At 42.3% G+C, this 10,822-nt stretch overlaps 1 long non-coding RNA gene across 1 annotated transcript; it reads right to left on the reverse strand.

Moving 5' to 3' along the window:
- Positions 1-718: 718 nt before the first annotated feature.
- On the reverse strand, positions 719-10,547 carry LOC122462203. The gene is made up of 3 exons (XR_006284620.1): positions 10,356-10,547; positions 5,018-5,126; positions 719-1,736 (listed from the first exon to the last, which is right to left on the reverse strand). It is a non-coding gene; the product is annotated as an uncharacterized LOC122462203 (long non-coding RNA).
- Between the last annotated feature and the right edge of the window lie 275 nt (positions 10,548-10,822).

The raw sequence follows: 10,822 nt of genomic DNA on the forward strand, positions 1-10,822 counted from the left end.
ATTCATCAAAAGCCACTCTGCAGCTCTGGTGCCATAGATCGAACACTCATCACATGTGTAGTCCTGGAGCATCTTGCTATTTTTCTTCTGCTGAGTATATATCCGCTCACTGCCTAATCTGCTTAACCTTATGTCAGAGTATCTTTCTTTGAGGCTTTTGTGTCACCATCTCCCAGAACTTCTGATGCGTAAATCTGAATTATCACACGGACTGGACCCACCAGGAACCCAAAACCAAAGCCCTATAGCCACCGAGTTGCAGCTGCCACTAAACACACCACCTTTGCTTCTTGATTTGTCTTCTTCCTTAGGAAAATGTTACACAGTTTGGATTTGTTTTTAAATATTTTGCTGCAGTACAATGAATTAAGCATAGAGAGACAGAATCAAAGACAACAGTAGCCAGTGGCACTAGGATGAAATAAAACTGTCAAGGCAAGTGAGGAAGCGCAGATGTATCAAAAAAATTTCTGAATCTTTTTGAAGGAGATATTTTCCATCTTATATGTGTATTGCCTCCAGCAGTTCATTGGAACTGAGAGCTGGAATCAAAAACGTGGCGCACTTTGACTGTCAAAAGCAAACACTACATTATTCTTCTCACTAAATAATGTCCTTTATAAAATATATGCAGATAAAAAGGCATGGGGACCAAAATAATTTTAATGCTACCACATTACAGCCAAATGGGAGTCACTAATAACAGTTTAGCCTTTATTCCAAACCTTCAGCACATCATTAAACTGCTAATAAGATGCTGAGCATTGCATCGTATCCATTTAGATAAAATTATTGGATTTTATTTTCTACATTGAGACAAATTTTGCTCTGATACCATGGTACAAATCCAGAATGAAATCCATCAATCTCAATGGAGTAACTCCTGGTTTACACCTGAGTAACAAAGAGCAGATTTTGCCCCTAAATCTTACATTTGTAACAACAGAGTATATAAATGAGACATAAAAATAATTATTTCTCTTCCATCTCCTCAGATTTTAAATGGTGTGTTATTGATATATAAAACCAAGGGCATGGAATCATTTAATAATCCTGCTGCAGACAAGGATTCAGTTAAAACAAAGGATGCTTTTAATGTTTTGGTTTGTTTTTTGAGTGGTTAGAGCACAGAGATACTATTCCTGCCTGTGTGACCTGCCCACATCATTGCCACAGACAAGTCATTTATAGCCTGATGCAACTATCAGTAAATTCAGTACAAAGATTGACTTTAATGGGAGTTGGATCCCAATCCTTTACCTTCTCTTTGCCTCAGTTGACACATGAGTAAAAACAGGTGTAATGCTACTTTAGTTCTCAAGACAGTTTGAGAGACTGAGGGCCTGATTTTGCACCCCTGGGAAAATTCCCATTGACTCTGATGAGTTCGGGATCAGACAACTCATGTTTGTACAGTGCTTTGAGATCCTTACGTGGAACAATACAAAGTATTATTAAATATTTAACTCTGATTTCTGTATTATATCATTCATGATATTTTAAAAAACCAAACCAAAAAAGACCTCTATTCATGAAAGGGGGAAAAGAAACCCACTGATCAAACAGAGGCAATAGATCTTCTATATGTACGGGAAGTCCATGGTCACACAAATACAGCTTGGTGGTGTATATCTTCTTTGTTCATCAGCTTTCTTTTGTTTCCATTTCAAACTTTCAGGCAGGCAGAAGGGATGTAGCCATGATTCATCTCTTTTTTCATCCCCAAAGTATTGACCCTTTAGAGGAAAGTTGCATTAAATTAGAGATGGGACAGAACTAGAGCCATTTATCCCCATTCCCTGAGACAGTGACCACTCTGGTCACAATTTTAAACATCACTGCCCAGGGGTCACAGAGACTGGAAGCCATCCCACCCTTTAAAACCCCACACATGTTTTTGAAATGCCTTTTCTTGATTACCCATCTTGGCAAGCACACCTAGCAGCTCACCCTTGTTGTGCTTAACTGAACACGCCAGCTCCACGCACTAGATGTGCTCCTGTCCGGAGCAGACAAAATATTGGGCCTATGGGAAGAAGTAAATCTGCAGGCACAGCTATGGACTCACTGTAAAAACATGGATATCTATGAGTTTGCACAGTGTATGCATGTGCCTGCATCCAACAGAGATCAGCTGCAGTTCCACATGAAAGCCTGGATGCCTCAAGCAGATTCTGGAAAATGCCTTTAGTCAAAGGAAGTGCTAAACAGACTATGTTTATCACACCCTTTGGGAGGTTATGCTTTCAAAAATTTCTCAAGAAACTGAAGTGCACTTTTGTTCACTTCGGTATTCCAGAAGAACTAGGGACAGACAACAGACCACAATTCACTGCAGCAAAATTTAAGTCATTCCACATTACTCACAAGCAAATGAAGAGGCTGAGAGAGCTGTACAGACAACCACGAAATCCTACTCCTGCTCTTCTGTGTTACAGATCAACACCAATGGCGGCTACTGGATACAGTCCAGCACAACTTCTCATGGGAAGACAACTCAGAACTACTGTCCATCTTTGGAAAAGAACCTATTTCCATGGTGGCCAGACATGAAGAGAGTAGCCAAATAGTATAAAAAGGCTAAAAGAGCTTATGAACACTTTTACAACAGACACTCAGTTAGAGAACTGCCAAGTCTAGAACTGGTGACCACGTTCATGTCAAATTGGATGGAGAAGGACGGACAACTCCAGCTGTTATGAAGAAAAAGAATTCAATCTCACATGATTTGGGTGCTGAGACTGACAGTGGAGAGCTCAACAGAAACTGTCGACATCTACAGTTCATTCTTCAGGAAGAACAATCAACAGAGCAAACTCTACAGTTGACGGATGTAAAATAAGGTGATGACAGTGACTCAAAGATTCCCCACTCTGAACTGTAGGGTACAGATGTGGGGACCTGCATGAAAAACCCTCTAAGCTTATTTTTACCAGCTTAGGTTAAAACTTCCCCAAGGTACAAACTATTTTACCTTTTGCCCTTGGACTTTATTGCTGCCACCACCAAGCGTCTAACAAATATATAACAGGGAAAGAGCCCGCTTGGAAACGTCTTTCCCCACCCCCCCAAAAAAAAATCCTCCCAAACCCTACACTCCCTTTCCTGGGGAAGGCTTGATAAAAATCCTCACCAATTTGCATAGGTGAACACAGACCCAAACCCTTGGATCTTAAGAACAATGAAAAAGCAATCAGGTTCTTAAAAGAAGAATTTTAATTGAAGAAAAAGTAAAAGAATCACCTCTGTAAAATCAGGTTGGTAAATACCTTACAGGGTAATCAGATTCAAAACATAGAGAATCCCTCTAGGCAAAACCTTAAGTTACAAAAAGACACAAAAACAGGAATCTACATTCCATTCAGCACAACTTATTTTATCAGCCATTTAAACAAAACAGAATCTAACGCATATCTAACTACACTGCTTATTAGCCCTTTACAGGCGTTCTGACCTGCATTCCTGCTCTGGTCCCGGCAAAAGCAAGACACAGACAGAGAGAACCTTTGTTTCTCTCCCCCTCTCCCCAGCTTTGAAAGTATCTTGTCTCCTCATTGGTCATTTTGGTCAGGTGCCAGCGAGGTTATCCTAGCTTCTTAACACTTTCCAGGTGAAAGGGGTTTTCCTCTGGCCAGGAGGGATTTAAAGGTGTTTACCCTTCCCTTTATATTTATGACACCAGTCATTGCAACTAACGGACAGGCAGATGACCAAGCTGTTACATGTTGGGTCATGTAATTAGAAAACCAGTATGATTCAGAGACAAGTAACAGATTGATACGTACTAAACTTGAAAGACAGCGTGATAGTGTAATATTGTAAATAGCAGGAATGTGGAATTTACGGGGGAGATGTAATGGAATGCTAAACTATATTATACTGTTCACTGTGTGTAATGGACCTCGGCCATTAGAGCATTAAAGAATCTTATGATCAACACATCTGGTGTGTATAAGCCAGCTCTGTAGACAATCCATATCATGTACAGGAACATGAGTGGGATGTCCCTTTTAATCTGTGAATCTTGATGAAACTTTCATACTCTGCAATCTTCTCCTGAAGGTTTCAAGGGATGACTGCCTTATTTCTTCCTCCACGGCAAGACACTTTTCCCATGCCATTCTGTGATGAGTTTGGCTGGCACCATGGCAGTAAACAGAATAGCGACATATGGGCCCAGGTAGTACTGGGATGTCAGTAGCAGCAGTGGGTTTTGTGCCTTTTGTGACCCTCAGAAGTGAGCTATCAGATAAATCATCACCACCTGCGGAAATTAATGCTAATATTCAGTGCCATTCCCCAATGCTCATATCCATGGAATATAGACTCTAATTTTATAGCTTTGTTCAAAAGAAATTTCTTCCCCCTCTCATCCCTAGTGGACCATACTCATCATGACCAGCAAATATGACCTGTGCCAGCGATAGTGGGGGCAGTCAGCTTTAGCAGTGTTACTGGGCATGTTCAGTCCATGTGAGCATGCTTTGTACAAGCCAAGTACAGCAAATCTGGGGGTGGGGAGAGCACATGACCCTACATGTCCCCCTTGCTTCTTCTCTGATGACCAGGGCTGGAGAGCAGTGCTGTGCCATAGCTCTCCAAAGCTGAAGTGTCAATAAGCGTTTCTTATTTAAAGTGTTTATGGAAATAAGGAAAGGGAGTTTTGAAACCTATCTTTCCCTTTCCTTTGTGACTGTAAGTCCAATGGTACATCTGTCTGTTTTTATCAGCAGCTTTTGGCATGCTAGCCTTGAGGGGTGCCACCACCACACCCACAGAACGCCTGACCCTGAGGAGGAGGAGAAAGAAGAGGATGAGGGAAGACATGTCTGTGAGATCCTGCAAGCCATGCTGCCTCAGACCTGAACAATCAGACCACTGGAGGGCCAATATGACCATCAGCATGGAGAAAGACCGAGGACAAGAAAAAGACCCAGGAGTCCCAGCAACACAAGGAGAGAGAAATACTCCAGGACATAATGGATCTTCTCAGGCAGAAGATCCAAATGCTACAGACCTTGGTTGACCTCCACTTGTCGTAGTCCTTGGAGAACTCCATGGTCATCTCTTCCTGCAGCCCTCTAACACACCATACCATGTGGCATCAGTATCCCCATCACTCCACTCTGGACGACAGCAAGGAAATCCTCAGCTTCACATACATCAACCATGGTTCTCACAGGTCAGAGTATATGAAGCCACAACAATTATATCTGTGCACTCAAATGGACATAAATGCTTACTTTCTTTCTAATTTTAATTTTTCACCCCATTAAGTTCTGTTATAAATTTATACAACATCGTCCGTGTGTTTTTTTCCTCCCACTCAAAGTTCTATTTTTGGATAATGAAATTGTCTTTATTAGTTCCCCAGAAATATTGCAGAATGCATAGTGGTAGTCAGAGAACATAGTACTTGCAAATGCACACCAAGCAGCACATAATTCAGAGTTTATGGAAAACACAGTCATAGAATCATAGAAGTGTAGGACTGGAAGGGATCTCAATAGGCATCTAGTTCAGTCCCCTGCACTCAAGGCACAACTAGGTAATAGCAGCTAGACCATTCCTGACAGGTTTTTGTCTAACCCCTTCTTAAAAATCTCCAATGACACATCCCACAACCTCCCTCATGTCCAACCTAAACGTCTCTTACTGCAATTTAAGCCCACTGCTTCTTGTCCTATCCTTAGAGGTGAAAGAGAACATTTTTTTCACCCTCCTGGTAACAACCTTTTATGAACTTGAAAACTGTTATCTTGTCCCCCCCTCAGTCTTCTCTTCTCCAAACTAAAACCAAGTTTTTCAGTCTTTCCTGATAGGTCATGTTTTCTAAATCTTTAATCATTTTTGTTGCTCTTCTCTGGACTTTCTCCAATGTGTCAACATATTTTCTGAAATATGAACTGGACACAACACTCTAGCTGAGGCCTTATTGGCATGGAGTAGAGTGGAAGAATTGCTTCTCGTGTCTTGCTTACAACACTCCTGCTGATACATCCCAGAATGGCTGTTTGCTGTCTTGCAAGTGTTACACTGCTGACTCATATTTAGCTTGTGAGCCACTATAGGCCCCAGATCCCTCTCCACAGTACTCCTTCCTAGGCAGTCATTTCTCATTTTGTGTGTGTCCAATTGATTGTTCCTTCCTAAGTGGAGTACTTTGCAGATTTAAAAATATACAGCCAGCAGTACACAGTTCTTACCAGCACTCAAAGCTCCAGGCTCGGAGAACAGTCCAGCACAGAGCCCTACTGTGGCTGAACATTAAGCTGCTCTTTCAAATCCTCCCTCAACCACATAGCTCAGTATTGGGCTCTTGTAATGATCCATTTGTCTGGTTGTTAAGTGTCAGCAGACTGCTGCCCCACCTCCACCCTGGTGGCAGCTTTTCCCCGTTTGCCTCACAGATATTATGCAGGACACAACAGGCAGCTATAACCATTGAGATATTTTTCTCACCGAGATCCAATCTAGTGATTAAAAAAAGCCAGTGCCCCTTCAATCCACCAAAGGCACATTCTGCAGTTGTTGAGCTGGTAGCTGAACCTTTCCTTGGTACTGTCAGCGTAGCCAGTGTATAGCATCCTGAGCCGGGGAGACAGGGGCAGGTTGAATCCCCCAGAATCACTATTGGCATTTCAGGATCACCAATGGTAATGTGTTGTCTGGGAAATAATGTTCTTGCTTGCAGCTTTATGAACAGTACTGTGTTCTTAAAAAGGCAAGTGTCAAGCACCTTCCCCAGTGATCCAGCAATGGTTGCACAGCCTTAGAAAAGTAGCCCTTTCTGTTGATATACTCCGTGGAAAGGTGCACTACTGCCAAAATAGGGATATGCGTGCCATCTGTCGCCACAGTTTAGGATTGTAATGATCCATTCAGTTTAGGAACCCCATTGCTGCATAGCCACCCACTATGTCCTGCACATCACTGAGAGTCACAGTCCTGCAAGCAGGAGATGACTAATGGCCTGCACATTTGCAGGACAATGGTCCCCACTGTGGATTTGCAAATGCAAAATAATTTCCCACTGATTGTTAGCAATCTGGCATTGCAAGATTCCAGAGTGTGATTGCCACTCACTTCTCCACTGCCAATATAGCTCTCATCCTGGTGTGCCTGTGCTGAAAGGCTGGGGCAAGCTCAGCACAAAGACTCAGGAATGTGGCCTTTCGCATTCGAGTTCTGCAGCCACTGCTCATTGCCCCAAACCTGTATTATGATATGATCCAACCATTCAGTGCTCATGCCCAGGCCCAGAATCATAGAAGATTAGGGTTGGAAGAGACCTCAGGAGGTCATCTAGTCCAACCCCCTGCTCAAAGCAGGACTAACCCCAACTAAATCATCCCAGCCAAGCCTTTGTCAAGCTGGGCTTTAAAAACCTCTAAGGATGGAGATTCCACCACCTCCCTTGGTAACCCATTCCAGTGCTTCACCACCCTCCTAGTGAAATAGTTTTTCCTAATATCCAACCTAGACCTCCCCCTCTGCAACTGGAGACCATTGCTTCTTGTTCTGTCATCTGCCACCACTGAGAACAGCCTAGCTACATCCTTTCTGGAACCCCCTTCAGGTGGTTGAAGGCTGCTATCAAATCCCCCTCACTCTTCTCTTCTGAAGACTAAATAAGCCCAGACCTGCTCCATGATTTTTCCAGGGAGTGAGGTGAGGCTGACTGGTCTGTAGTTCCCCAGATTCTCCTTCTTCCCTTTTTTAAAAATAGGCACTATATTTGCCTTTTTCCAATCGTCCAGGATCTCCCCCTATCGTCACGAGTTTTCAAAGATAATGACCAATGGCTTTGCAATCATATCCGCCAATTCCCTCAGCACCATCAGATGCATTAGATCCGGACCCATGGACTTGTGCATGTCCAGCTTTTCTAAATAGTCCTTAACCCATTATTTCACCACTTAGGGCTGCTCACCTCCTCCCCATACTGTGTTGCCCAGTGCAGCAGTCTGGGAGCTGAACTTGTCTGTGAAGACTGAGGCAAAAAAAGGATTGAGTACTTCAGCTTTTTCCACATCATCTGTCACTTGATTGCCTCCCCCATTCAGTAAGGGTCACACACTTTCCCTGACCTTCTTCTTGTTGCTAATATATCTGTAGAAACCCTTCTTGTTACCCTTCACATCCCTTGCTAGCTGAAATTCCAGTTGTGCTTTGGCCTTCCTGATTACACCCTGCATGCTAGAGCAATATTTTTATACTCCTCCCTAGGCATCTATCAAAGTTTCCACTTCTTGTGAGCTTCCTTTTTGTGTTTAAGCTCACCAAAGATTTCTCTGTTAAGCCAAGCTGGTCGCCTGCCATATTTGCTGTTCTTTCTGCACCTTGGGATGGTATGTTCCTGTACCCCCAGTAAGGCTTCTTTAAAATACAGCCAGCTCTCCTGGACTCCTTTCCCCCTCATATTAGCCTCCCAGGAGATCCTGCCCATCAGTTCCCTGAGGGACTCAAAGTCTGCTTTTCTGAAGTCCAGGGTCCTTATTCTGCTGCTCTCCTTTCTTCCTTTTGTCATGATCCTGAACTCAACCATCTCATGGTCCCCGCTGCCCAGGTTGCCACCCACTTCTACTTCCCCTACCAATTCTTCCCTGTTTGTGAGCAGCAGGTCAAGAGGAGAATGGTCCCTAGTTGGGTCCTCAAGCACTTGCACCAGAAGTAGCACTCCATCATCTGCAGTTGTTCCACAGCCACCACCAACCACCCTGAATATGTTTTTTGCTACGCCCCCCCAGGAAACTGTCCTTGAAGAAATCATCATGTCCCCCATTGTTGCGGTACTTCCTTTGGGTCTGCAAATACAGGAGATGTATTTTCAACATTCATGAGAATAGTGCAGAGCTCTGTGGGCTCCATGTATTTGTTAGAGATAAACACCAAAAAGGGCTGTATGGGTTTGTGGGATTTTTTTTAAAAAGGCAAAAAAATTATGGGATATGGATGGCATTATGGAATGGAGAAAGTTCCATGCTTGACCCTAACTCCCAAAGATCCCTGGGTGAGTCATTTCTATCCCACAACACATAGTGAAAGTTTCCCAAGAGGCATTGTGCCTGATAGTGGCACATGGCACACAGATATCTACCCATGGTGCATTGCACTTTACTTCAACACAAGCACTTCATAAGTACATGCAGCATTGACGCAAGCACATGCTCAAGCAATATATAAATTTTGGTGGCTACATGCCAACGTAACATACATTGACTACTGTTTGTAATGTGGACATGGCTTAAGGCTCTAAATTCTATTCCAGGATTGGATGACCTATAGTAACAGGACTTCTTCTCCATTTGTAAATTCTGCATGTGTGTGATTTAGTGAAGGGACAGTGGACCAAATATAGCCCTAGCAAGTAAATACAAACTTCATTGATTTTAAGGGATTTTACCCCAGCTTACACTGTCCCCCAGTGTCTGTCTGTATGTAGCCATGTAAAATTAGAGTAAGTACAGAATGGCATTTTCAAGAGTTCTCAGCCTGTTGAAGTCAACAGGAGTTTTACCATTGACTTCTATGGGAGTAGCACTAAACAAATGCTGATTGCTTTTGCAAACCTCACCCAAGATCTCCACAAAGTTTCACCATTACCGATCTGCAGACATGTGTTGTATTTTATTTAAACGGTCCTTTTGTAAAAAAGCCAAACAATTTGTAAAATAAAGAACTAATGATTAGAGACAGAGCAAATCTACTAACTTATCATCCTGATTTGGGATCCCTCAAAGTTCAGAGTGATTTGGTTCCTATGTTCCAATTCATACCCATCTCTCATGAGGTTGTTTGAGGTGAAGGACACATTTAAGGAACTCTATCTACTGTGCCAATGGAATAAAATAGAGATGCTGCACATTGCAGACTATGTTGTCATTTCATGAATATTTCCTAAGGAGTCTAATATCCCCGCACTATGCATGAGACTGAAGAGAAGAATGGACGTCTTTAACATTTATCGTTGCTGCCAGTCACCACCTTCCCAAAGGCCTCAGGAACAGTAGTAAAAAGGTAGCACAGATTTATGTGTTGACCTTCTAAAACAATCACTCATAAAATAGAAGTAAAAAAAGTCTTTTTTTTTCCCACGTACTGGTAGGTATTTAAATGTGCCCTTGTTTTTTCTACACTGAGCCCATCCATCTATATAACATTCTAGAGAATTTTCGAACTTTAAAGCTCATGTGGGAATTTGCTGACGGAAGAGAATTACCAGATGAATGTTAAAAAAATCCCTTCCGATTAGCTGCTAGCTCTAGAGACAGGTAATTTTCCAGTTTTAAAACCTACATGGGAATTAGATAAGAAAAGAGAATCACCAAATGACTGTTTAAAAAAAATCCCACCTGATAAGTTGATAATTCCTGGAGACAGGTAAATCAGCTGCTTCCTCTTCTGGGGAAAATATCTTTGTGTCAACAGCTACCAGCTGCACAGCCAACAGCTCCAAGTGAAGAACGCTTGTGCATTTGCTAGGACTGTGACTCGTAGAATTATGCCCACAGTAAAACTGATTCTGCTTCCTACTTGTAAAAATTCTGTAGAGGAAAAGAAATAAAATATGTAAGACTAAGCAAGAATTTTCATCATTCATTGCTTCTTATTATTTGTAGAGCTACTCTACTTTAAACTCTATTTTAATTTTCTTTTCTTCATCATTCTATGTTCAAAACTTATTAAGAAAAGGGAATCTTGGGTCTAATGGTTAGAGCCTACGACTAGGAGTCAAGACTTTGGGTTCTGTTCCTGGCACTAGCACTCAGAGTGCTGTTATTAGAGTGAATAACTGTAAATCTCTAAGATTCTGGGATGA

This window comes from Chelonia mydas, chromosome 1, assembly GCF_015237465.2.
Source record: "Chelonia mydas isolate rCheMyd1 chromosome 1, rCheMyd1.pri.v2, whole genome shotgun sequence".
Taxonomy (NCBI): domain Eukaryota; kingdom Metazoa; phylum Chordata; order Testudines; family Cheloniidae; genus Chelonia; species Chelonia mydas.